The 12,932-nt window shown below is 34.2% G+C and overlaps 1 long non-coding RNA gene across 3 annotated transcripts in view; it reads right to left on the bottom strand.

The window, feature by feature from the left end:
• LOC147826568 (uncharacterized) overlaps positions 1-7,202 on the bottom strand; it is a 211,020-nt gene extending 203,818 nt beyond the window's left edge. The window contains exons 1-2 of one of the 3 annotated variants that reach the window (XR_015438929.1): positions 6,838-7,202; positions 6,498-6,548 (exon numbers count right to left, since the gene is read on the bottom strand). This is a non-coding gene — a long non-coding RNA (uncharacterized LOC147826568). The remainder of the gene's footprint in view (positions 1-6,497; positions 6,549-6,837) is intronic. The other 2 variants (XR_015438928.1, XR_015438926.1) reach the window with 2 other exon arrangements.
• Between the last annotated feature and the right edge of the window lie 5,730 nt (positions 7,203-12,932).

The following is a 12,932-nucleotide window of genomic DNA, read 5'->3' as shown; positions in this document are numbered from 1 at the left end:
AAGACTTAACTTATCATAACTACTACAAGGAGCTACATTTTGGCATCAAGTTCTGTGAGTCAGCTCCAAGCACTCAAGCCTGCCAACTCTAATGCATTTGAAATGAGCCGAGATTCAATCATTTATTTTCCCACTAAGAAGATTTGTACTGCCTTTGTTTGTTTGTTTTTTCCATACCGGGGATCGAACTCGGTACTGCCTTTTAAAGTGAAAGAACTTGATAGGCCTTCAAAAGTTGTTTGAGATTCACTGAAATTTTATTGACAATCATGTACTGAGAAATTAGTGACTATGGAATGGAATAGAATAATCAGATTTTAGATCCAAAACTATGTTTAATTCCTCTGACACTTAACTCAGTGACTCAGTCAATGACCTAAGAAGGTTGACCAGTTGGAAATGTCCATGAGCAGCCTCCTGAGATGGGGAAGATGGGTTTTGGACAGGGAGAGCAGATCAAAACTCAAACTAATAATAAAATGAAAATGAAAATTTTAGACTGATGGACTAAATTTAGAATTTCCACAAAATTAAATAATGACTAATCTTTTTATTACTAAAAAGTCAAATCAAAACTAAAATATTTATTGACTTGCCAAATACAAAACTAACCTCTAATAGAAGATATGAATAAAAAGTTTATATTTGAAGAAAATGTGAAAAATGCGAGATAAATAACAGTAGAAAACAGTAGAAAAAAATCAGAAAATTATATTTAAATAATAAATGAATTGTGTAGTCAGTAGGTGCTAAGAGAATTTTGAGAGGTAAAAGAAGCACAAAATGTAAAAAGGATACATCTTTAGGATTTAAAAGAGAGATTATAAAGAAAAAAATTTTATGTGTTCCTTTAAAAAAAAGAAATGTTTCAAAAATTAAGAAACCACAATTCTTACCATCTTGCTCTTTAAGAATTTTCAAAAAGTAATCCACAAGGCTGGAAATATAGATCAATGACAGAGTACTTGCCTAGCAGTGCTCTAGGTTCAATTCACACACACGCACAAAAAGAAAGAGTGAGAGAGACAGAGAAGAAAAAAAAGGAAGTAATATAAATAAGTACTTTTGAATGGGTAAAGATCATGGGAGTCTGATTGCTAACAAAAAAATGCAGGTAGAAAGTGAAGGAGCTTATTCATGAATACACAGAAACAGATTTTTGAATATGTAGAAAACTGAGTTATAACCAAAATGAATTTCAGATCAACAATAGGATGTATTATTAAATATATGATGCTGAGACAATTAACTTTTTAACGTCATTTTAATAATAAATCTTTCCTTAAAATTCATATAGTTGAGATATATAAAACTTATAGGTAAATAGAAAACTTGAAGTGTGAAGGAGTAGAGCACATGCTTAGCATGCTCAGTGCCCTGAGCTCAATTCCTAGTACCACAAAATTAAAAAACAAACAAATAAATATACACAACAACAGCAACATAGAATGAAGGGAAAAACTTTTGCAAGACATATTCACAATAAGGGACGTGTATTCAAAATACATAAAGAACTCCTAAAACTCAACAATAAAGACAAATAATCAAATTAAAAATTGGATAAAGTATGTACAAATGACTGGAAAGCACATGAAGAGTTATTAAACATTATTAGTAACAGAAAGAGATATAAGCAAAACCACAATGAGCTATATTACTTCACACAGACTAGCAGGATTATAATGGAAAGATAATAACAAGTGTTGGTGAATATGTAGAAAAATCGGAACTCTCATAAACTTCTGGTAGAGATGTCAAATTTTGCATTATTTTGAAAAGTTGTTTGGTAGTTCTCAAAAAGTTTAACTTTTACTATACAACTCAACAACTTGACTCCTAAATGCTGTGTATGTCCAAAAAACTGAATATATACATCTACAAAACATTTGCACATTAACAAAAAAAGTGAAAGGCACACATATATCCCTCATTTAATGAGTAGATAAAAAATGATATATTATTTAGAAAAAGCAATTCCATTTCTAACTGGAAAACATCACTAAGGATACAAGGTTACTAATACAGGACTGCTTGTGACAGCAATGTTTATACCACTGAAAAATTGGAATAGTTTATGTCATTATACAGGAGAAGAGAGTAGTCAATGACACATTTATCCAATGCAGAGACAATAAATAAAGTGAAGGTACACATACCAAACTACATTAAACTCAAATATTTATATTAAGCAATAAAAACAGTGAGCCAATGTGTGTCCAGTTTAGTAGAATATACATAAAATCTAAACTATATATATGATGTAAACTTAAAGAAGTGCACAGAAATTTTAAATTCAAATTCAGAAAGTGGATTCCTCAGACAAATGGAGATAATAGATATTTTGTAGCTATGATTGTATGTATAGTGTATTATTTCTGAAATGATATGGTAGGTACAATAGGTATACTAATTATCATTTTATTCTAAATGTCTTAAATGTGTCTAAATTTTTAAAGAAAAAATATATGAAAGTGGGACCTTGTGGCTTGGATGTCAACATCAGATCAAGAAACTAGTAATCTTTATCTCACATTACTTTCTATAATCTACATAAAAATAACAATAAAATAAAATGATTAATATTTAATATCTATTAGCACTTGACTGCAATGCAATCCGTTAGCAAGCTAGAAACTTTATTGTGTTATTGTAAGCAAAGTGTTATTTTATGATTATTAGTATTCAGAATAACTGATTTGTTCAGTTTTTCCTGGCTTAAAAATTTCTTATTTATACCCTCCAGTAAATCGAAATCATTTAGGGAAATACCACTGAGATTTTGATGTTCCTAGTCAAAGTCAAATATCCTCTAAATAAAGATTCAAAAACAGAAGATCTAGGTATAATGGGCAGAGGATTTTTGAACTGAACTACTTAACTAATATTACTATTAATATATAATTAATCAGAGAGATTTTTATCACCCTCATGCCTGAGATGAAAAAAAAAAATTGAGCCAATATCTATACACGGCCCCATCCATCATATTTTTTTTACAGAACTCTCAAATTTCTTTAGATATACCAGCATTTGGCCAAAAATAACTAAGACAGACACATTTAATTTCCTCACTAAAAAATGTAACATTATTATTTTTATTTATCCTTTCAGTAACATTCATTGTGCCTGACATAGTTGAGAACATAAAATATGAATATTCTGGTCTCAGAAAACAAAATATTATGGGCGTGCACAAAACACAATACTGGTAATAATAAAAAACAAGTTAATATCTCCAGTGAAAAACATTATGAAGGCTGGTCAGAAAGTTCCAGTTACCTATTGCTAGAAAACACACAGAAAGTTCACATGTAGTTAAGCAATGGTTATATAAACCCAGTGGATTTTTCCAATATCTCAGTGGTTTTATAATGTGATTGCACTTGGGATCATGTTAATTCCAAAAGAACCATGTTCAGTAATTGTCTCACACTTAAAAATAAATAATGGAATATTGGTTTGAAAACTCATGTCTATAATCCCTTTGTAGATCCTTGATTATCTTCTTTTTCAGAAAAAAATATCGCATAGAATTTAGGCTAAAATACTTTGTATTTACACTTGGGGTCTGCTAAATGGCAGCATATCTTTCAGTTCAATCAATTTATGAAAAATGTCCATTGTGCATGGTAGAGTTACATAATGTGCCAAATGAAACTTAAAGCACCTTTCAAATTTTTTTCCAGTGGTATACATAAGTGTTTTTTCCAGTTGCCATCCTCTTCTTTAAGGATAGAAAGAAAAATGTTTCCATAATCCCTATTTTTCTGTGCACTCTCAGATTAGATATCCTTTATGTGCAAATGAATTGAAAAGCATTATCCACTTCTCTTGTCTTTTGCTCTTCATATAGTAAGTTTCCTTTAGGTGAGATATGGGTTAATCCTGTCTGTTACCATTTCTATCTACATGTCCCCCTAAAGCCTCATGGGATTATAGGTGAGACCTATAGAGACCTAACAACTGGCTTGCTGTTAGGAGGTAGGGCCCGGTAGAAAAGGTCAGTCACTGTGGACCTGACAGAACTGGTTATGTTCTGGCTCCCTTCCTGGCTTCTCCCTTGACTCTCTGCTTCCTGGCTGCCATGAGGTGAGCAGCTATTTTTCTGACAGGCTCCTCTGCCATGCTGTCCTGCCTTGGACCCAGCTGACTATGGACTTAAATGTGAGCCAGAATAAACCCCTCCTCCCTTTAATTTGCAGATGTTGAGTATGGTGTCTCAGCAACAAGAAAGGGACAAGATAATGGCTTAGGAAAACTGAGTTTTTTAAGAACTAATAAAAAATAACTAAAGGCATGAACATATTTCAGTTTCATTTCATCAAATTTGCTGATACCTGGCTGAATATTTAATTTTAAAATGGAGTAACAACCTTACACAATTGTCAAGGATTTCTATGCCATTCATAAAATTATATGGGAATATTTTTAATTTTTAATTTTCTTGGCAGCTCAACAAAGCATCACTCTTAAATTTATTTCATGATTGTGACCTTTATACTTCATTACGCTTACTACAAATTAATTATTATACAAACTTTTATAAATGACTCACATCCTCAATATCTTAAGCAAATGCAACTGCTTTTGAATCTCACAAAAAAGGATTTATATTATTTTTGGTTGTTGAAATTAAGCATTTGTGACAACTCATTAGAAAACGAAATATACACTATAAAACTTTGCAAAGGTAGTGATTCAGAGCTGACATCCACCTGATATTGTATGCTAACTACTTGTAATTTTTCCTATAGTATTAATTCCACAGATTATTGTAGCTATTTCCATTTTTGATCCTTATTGTGTATGTCACCAACTATTTTCTTCTCCTTCAGTTTTTTTCTACATAAGAAAATTAAAGTGGAAAACTTAGACAGTCATCCATGTCATTCTAGGCAAAAATTGCTTTAGTATAAATATACACAAATATCAAAATGGATTCCAAGTCAATAATTACAATTATCTAGTTATTAGAGACCACACTGCCTCATATCAGAAATGTATGTCTTACTTTTTCATTCAAATACTCATTTAATGACTGAAGAACTCTGCACTAAGTCAATTAATTCACTTTCCAGCTTTCAAGCTACAGCACACACAAAAATATTCCTAAATGTTGAGATCAAAATGTAGTCAAACTTAAAGGTGATAAACAAATTTTAACATTAATCTTCCTGATAGCCTAGAAAAAGATCTGGATACTAATTGACAAATTGACACTGTGAAATCACATCCTAATTTTTTTCCTCCAATCTGAAGATAGCAATAATTTTTTAAAGTAAATGAGTTGCAAAACAAAAAAATACTCAAAAAGACGATAGAGGTTCAATCATTGAACCTGCTCCGTTGTAGGTAGAAAAACAAGACGGAGCATCATTAAACTGGGATACTGGCCAGTGAGAAGGTGCTGATAGAACTCTCCACCACATGAGGCTCAAGGTAAGTAAAGCTCTGATCTTTCCAAGGTTGAAAGGGCGTTGGTGTCTGTTCTAAGAATCCTAAGGCCAGGAAAGCCACTGAACAACCACTGCACATGGAGTCATGAGTACACAGAGAGAGGAAAGGCAAGCAAGAGAGCGCAATTACTCAAGATAAATTTGGGAAGAATCATTCCAAAACCTCTAGGGTTTAGCACAAAGAAAGGGAACAATAAAATCAATACTTGAGAGAGGGTAGTGCAAGTCTGTAATCCCAGCACTCTGAGAGGCTGAGGCAGGAGAGCAGCAAGTTTGACTCCAGCCTAGGCAATTTAGCAACTTAACGAAATGCTGTCTCACAGTAAAAGAACAATTTAAAGGCTAGGGGTGTAGCTCAGTGGGAAAGCTGTTTGTTCAGTTACCAACAACCAAAAGAATAAAAGCAAAAACAAAAAACAACAAACTTCTATTTTTTAAGTTAAAAAATGAACCAATTAGAAATTTAAGAAATTTACAGAATTTTTAAAAATCTCTGTATTAATATAATCACAGTGAAATTCAATTAATTACAACATTCAGTCTACTCACAATGTAGCAATTGATTAATATGGTCCACCAAATGGACATTGAAGACAAACTGTTATATTTGAAAAGGAAATAGCTAAAAAATTTCCAATATTTAAAATGTAAAAAGTATAGCTTAAAACAGATCCAATCTAGACACAGCATAGCAAAATTACAGAACTACAAGGCTAGGAAGAAATATTAACACATAGTTTTAAAAAGACAGCTTTTTAAATGAATAAAAATTGACATTGACCTTGCCTGAAAAAGGGCTTTACTGACACAAATAGCCCTTTTCATTTTTCTATTATTTTTTGTACACATGCTATAGAAGACAATTTTATGTTAATTAAGCTAGCTTTGTTTTTATTTTATAGCAAAGAAACATGAATAAGAATAGCATTGGTATTTTTACAAAAATATTTATAAACATTTTGCAACAGTTATGGTAATTTAGAGTTGAATAAATAATGTTAAATACTTTTCATCAGTGTTAGTAATGTTTTGAATTCATACCTGAACTATTATCAGAGACCTCTGCAGCGGATCCTGATGTCCTGCTCCATGCTACAATGGAAGGGGAGAAGAAAGACACAGAGACAGAGTTAAAGAGACAGAGATCCGGGGAGCCAGGATGACCAGTGCTTGTGCAGTCAGAGGCTTGAGCAAGCAAAGGCCTTGAACACCCAGAGCACTGGATATTTATTGGTGACATCATAGTTAGATTGAGGTAAAGGGACTAGTGGAGTTGCTATGGATATGTTGCTGATGCAGGCAAGACTTGTAAAGGAAAAGACAAAGCAGTCTTGAATTAGGAACAGAACAGAGTAAATATAGGTTGTGATTAATAACTAACCTTGTCTCTTTAGTAAAGAACAGGCTTAACTTTGGGAACAGAATTTGAGTGCAAGTCACCCCAACCTAGGCTGCTACATTATCTCACACTGAGCTCCATAGCTTCACAGCCTGTCTCTTCAGTCTCTGCCATGGCCACTGGCAGAGAGGATGTGCTAGCCTGTATGCCACCCCGCAATGCTTCTATGAGTCACAAAGGCTTCAATTGGACTCCTTCTTAAAACAAGCCAGTTGTGGGATTAACTCTTTACAGCCTGCACTGCTTAAAACCTGTTTGGGTCATAATTAATAGGGTGGTCCCCCAAAAACTATAGTCATTAGAAACCCAAAATACAATATCTGAGAAGACACAAGAGTCTGTGGAAAGGCTTCTGTGATGTAAAATTAAAGTTTTTATTACCTATGTGAGCCAATAGTTCAATAATATAAGCCAGACCATGGACTATGTTAACCATGGAACTATGTTGACTATATTAGTTAACCCTAGTAACTGTATAGTTATACCTAAAAAATATTTTCAACCAAAGTTTGAATATTTAGATGTGCATACATTTTAGAGGTAGAGAGAATCACTTCTTTAGATTTAAATGCTCCTTGTTTTAAAGATATCTTTTAAATTTTGTGATAGATCTTTGTCCTCCACTCCTAGCACTTATAAACAATATTGTTCAGCTAGTAATAAATGTTCATAATTTTCCCTAAAATAACTGTAATTAAATTTCTCTTGCAAAAACCGCTATGCATGCTCTAATTAATAATTCGTTAATATGATTAATTATAAAATTAACTTTAATGAAGAGCTGAATGAATTGTTATTGTTTAACAACTACAAAGTTCCAGTTTGGAACAATGAGCTTTGGAGATTAATGTCAGTGATGGCTATAGAACAATGAGAATATACTTAATGCCACTGAAAAGTACAATTAAAATGGTTAACATGGAAAAATTGATACTATGTGTACAGTATGCTGATTGAAAAAAGAAACTTTAGGGAAAAAAGTACTTTATTGGTGTCTTTAAAGAAAAAGCAAATAAGTAGTACCTGCAATATTCTAAGAAATGACTTCATCACCATGTGTAAGTTTTGGGAGGAGACTGCTTTACAAGTTCCTGGTTCAAGAACATGCCAATTGACTCTTCCAGTCATGCCTCTGTCTGAGTCAGTGTGGCCGTTCTCCAACAGGAAATTTACATCACATCAGTACATGTCGCCAGTCTTCTACAGCTCTATTCTCTGTGACCCAAGTTAAACTGGAATTGCCTTGTCATTTCTTTTAAGCTTTGTGTCTGAGGCAATTCTGAGAACCCTCTCGCAGCAATTGCTTGTTCCTCCTGGGCACCATACTGTAACTACCATTAGTCATAGAATTCTAGAGTTGAGAAACCTTGAAAAGCACTGTGACCTCTCCAGCACTGGCTCAGCCACTCACTCATCATCCTAACACATGCTCTAGATTTTGTTGCCTTTTAAAGTTTTCTCTCCCCATTCCTTGCTTCAGGAATTGCTCTGAAAACACTGACTTTGAATTAAAATCTTACAACCATTGTTTTAAGGCACATTTCCTCTTGTTTCTGCTAAAGTAGAATAGAAGAAAAAACTTGATCACCTTCTATACTAATTATTTGTTACAGTTTTTGAAGGCTATTGCTAAATCAAATCAGATTGCAGATAGCCCTTATTCTCACAACCTCTCCAAATAAGGTTGGATTGTCATTCTGAAATAAACTTTGTGGTTATTTTAAAAACTTCTTTCAATTCATACATTTATCTTGAGTTATAGGGAACAGAGCACTCAAGTAAGACATTTTATTAACTTTGCAAATTTTTTACAATATAGAACCATGCTCTTATGGGACAGATTTTGCTATAGACTTACATAGAAAGCCCCATTGTGTCTCTAAGATTGCTAATGTTACATTTATTGTCAATAGTTATATTTACCTGCCATTCCTTTTATTTGTATTGATTATGATCCACCTGTTGAGCAAGAATTTACTATCAAGAATCACTTTTTTCCGAGCAACAACAATTAATATATAACACTTATCTCAAAGAAGATATTAAGACTAACATTTATCAGTCCAACATATATGACAGAATAGTATTTTAAAAGATAAATGCTGGTATATTTTAATATCTAGATTAATAATAACTTTTAAAATGTAATAAACTGTCAATAATTACCAAAAATGATGGCTACATCCAATAAATGCTTTTCTGTGCACCTACTTGCTACTCAATTTTTAAAATCAATTAACTAAAGTAGATGTATTTTGAATATCTATCGTATATCAGATATTCCATCACAATAGTACAATGCTTACCCGGGCCAGGGATTTAGCTCAGTGGCTGCACGCAAGTGCCTGCAAGGTCCTGAGCTCAATCCCTGGTACCAAAAAAGAATAGCACTACACTTACTAAGACTTTTTACTTCTCTTACATGGAAAAAGCTACATAAAGGCTAAGTTCACTATTACAGAGGGATATGAAATGCACGCCATAGTTACATCAAAGTATATGTACTCCCCAATGTGCCTCCAGGAGTAGGACTAGTAAGCTGAGGCATTTCAGCCCAGCAAAGGACAAGGACAACAAAGCATGATGATTGTCACAATAGTGACTATTTTAATAATAGAATCATTCAAAACATCAGTGTTTTACAGGAGGTACAACCTGCAGCTCCACAGCCTGCAGTTTAGACATATTCTCTGGCCTGTGCTGGGCTCCAAACATCCCCAGTTAGGAAAAGCAAACAGTACCAAGCAAGACCAACAAGATTTCTAAGCAATGATGAATATATGGAAAGGAAGGAACTGGGCACACATGCCATAGCAAACCTGCTCTGCCCAGTTCCCCAAGGTGATGAAATGTGTGACTGTCATAAGACTCAGTAATACTGTTATAATTGGGATGTACAGGGAATAGATGCCAGCTGCAGAAACAGTATGTGCTTTGACAAGGGGTGTGTTGGAAGCAATTGCCAGCCTGCGCCTGCTGCCAACTCCACTCAGCTACAAATAGAAATGACGATGCGCAGTGGGCCACAACTCTCATGGTAGCCTTCACCAATCACCACTTCAGGACTGGGCAGGATCTACAATTCCAGGGGCCACGGCAGACTTCAGATTAGTTACACATCAGAGTGGTATTATCGCAATGACAATCACAGTTCACCTGCATTGGGGTCAACAGAAAGGCTTGTCAAAAAATTCAGTTTCATTCCTACCCCAGCCCTGGAATTAGAATCTTTGAGGTGAAAGCCCCAAAATTCTGCATTTTTAAATTTCTCCTATTGTTTCTTATGAATGCAGGTTTGAGAGATAAGACCAGGCAAACCAAATAAGAGTACCAAAAGCAAAAATCACAAAACAATATAAAGTAGTACAAAATGATATCATCTTACATTCTTAGGCTGCTTTACAACTGACCAAGTGCTTTTATATGTAACTTTATTTCTACACAAATATATTTTATAGAAAAGACAATATCTTGAAAATCTCAGGTACTCAATATTAGAAATATAGTGAAGAAATTGAGAGAGAATGGAGCAACAATGTCTAGAGCTATTTCCACTCTACTGTTCTGACTTACAGTCATAATAATTACGACGGCATGAATAATGAGATAAAGAATAAAAAATGATGGCAGTCTTTCCCATGTGACAAACATTGTACTAAAATTTTACACCTATTACCACATTTAATTTCCCTAACAACACATAAGATATTGAACATTTAGTTTTACAATTGAGGAAATTAAGGCTCTAAAAAATAAGACTGGCTAAGAATATACAGCAATTACATATTCCTGCCGAGAAACAAACATGCTCTGACTTTAAAGTGTGTATGCTAACCTTTGTGCTCTGCAGCCTCATAGCTGTAACTCCCTCAGTCACCCTACAAACTTACACCATTGTCCAGAGATTAAATTTGGCCTCACTTTCTCACCACTAGCACTGCCAGATGATGAAGTACATGAGCTTCTCGATGGCTTCTTCAGTACTGCATCCCCATGTATTCCTTCATCAGCAGTGTATTGGATTTCCATTCAATCCATTTATTCTGCTTCAAATGAACTTGAAATTCCCTGTTCTCAGGTATAAACTTAAAGTTATACTATTCCACATTAGGTCCTACTTCCCCTGATCAGAAGCCCTTGATCTGAGACTTCCTCATTTCTCCACCTTAGCTAATAAATTATCCTGATTCCTACCACTTTTGAGCTCTTTGGCTAAGATCAAATGTACTAGCTATTCTTATCAGTTTAATAAAATATTCTGATTCTCTTGCTCTCTTGGGCTTTGCCAATCTCTCCTCTGAAATTTTAGCAATGTTTTCATGATAATGGCTTCTAGTGGGTTCAGGTAAGAGCATTAGATCAGTCAGAACTTTTCCAGTTGCAAAACGGAAAAACCAATGTAAATTGGTTTACACAAAGAACTTTCTGACTCTTGAACTTAAAAAATCTAGAGACACCTGTATTCAAAGAGTCAACCAATGCTGTCAGGAGCTCTCATCATTTGTGGCTTCTGCTTTCCTCAGCCTGCACCGTGTCCTTGCGGATTCTGCTGCCATGGTAGAAGGACGGCCTCCAACAGCTAAATCCTCACTGAATGCTCTGTTTGTAAACACACAGGAAAATTTATCTCTTTTGCAGTTGTTTTCACAAGAATCAAAGTCTGGAGTGTCAATAGCTTGGCTTGAGTGACATAAAAATGCAGCACATTGCTTAAGAGGACTGGATTAGAGGCCCCTAGAACAGTCTGCCCTCCACCACCAAACAGCCTGGACTAGAAGTCAGCTGCAGATGTTGCCCTAAAGACAAAACACAATGCTAGTATCAGAGGCTGTGCAGGCAAAAACAATAAATATATATTAACATCACACGATATGAACTTTAAGACAATACCCCAACAAAGAATAGCAATTCTAGATGAAAATCTAGTATAAAAAATGGAGAGAGGAGGAATGTAGTAGGGATGGAAATGGAGTAAATATTTTATTTCCTCCAAATATCATCAAAAAGACCACTATTATTTCATTTATGCAAAAGTATAGCCTTCCAAATGGAAAAATAGGTCTTAGGTGGTACTAATAAGGTAGACTCAACTAGATGAGGTAAACTGAACTCAATAAGAAGGTTCTGAGGGGATGCTTTGATTGACAGCATAATTATAATTCAAAACTGGGAGAGGAAAAGTTCAACAAAACATTCATGTACTTTAAAAGTACAGCTATTAGTCCTTTCAGGTAAGTGCTCCAATTATTTTTTCTTTCTATTTCTATTTCTTAGACATGGCATTTTGTTTGGGCAAGACTCAGGCATCCACTGTTTCTCATTAGTGCTGTGACCCTCGAAAATTTATTTAACCTCTTGGTAAAAGATAAGAAGTAAAATAGAACTATCTCCTTACACTTGTGAGAATTAATTGAACAAACATAAGGAGAAACTTTAGGATAAAGACTTCATCATAATAGGAATAGCTACTATTGTAATTATTTTAAAAACATTCTTGGTGGTACTCAGCAGGCAACTTAGTACTGAACCTGTTTGGGGAAATCACTGTGTTTGTGCCAATTCTTAGATTTTTGTTATTCAAATACTGTGTTGTGAGAAATTGATATTAACAATGGCCTCAATCTCTATTTCTCTACAGAACTAGCATTTGTTGGACAAATGACTCAATAAATTAATGGAAATAAATGTACGAATGAATCAAAATTTTTCTATTTGTAGTGTTTCCAATCGTCTTTTCTTTAGGTTCCTGTGTTTCCTAAAGAAAAACACTAATTAATATAAAAGCAATCCCCTTGGTGCAATAAATAGATTTTCAAAGATTAATCCTAGAAAGGGGAAAGTGTTACTCCCAGGGACTACATGCTTCATTGGTGGAATTTCATTTCATCCAGGACAGGCAGGAAAAAAGATAGTTTGGATCAGTAAGCATCCCTGGCTGTTCTAAAATTGAGTAAAATTTGCCTTTCACATCAGCAAACTTAGAAACCATGTTTATTCTTTCTCACTCTTTTCAGCATCCTTTAAGCAAACCTAGGTGCTTGTGAGTACTTATTTTCCCTCAGATCTCACCACACAGG

This window comes from Heterocephalus glaber, unplaced genomic scaffold, assembly GCF_053883595.1.
Source record: "Heterocephalus glaber isolate CG9 unplaced genomic scaffold, H.glaber_assembly_v1.0 deba00001465, whole genome shotgun sequence".
NCBI lineage: Eukaryota > Metazoa > Chordata > Mammalia > Rodentia > Bathyergidae > Heterocephalus > Heterocephalus glaber.
This window is presented reverse-complemented; position numbering and strand designations above follow the sequence as displayed.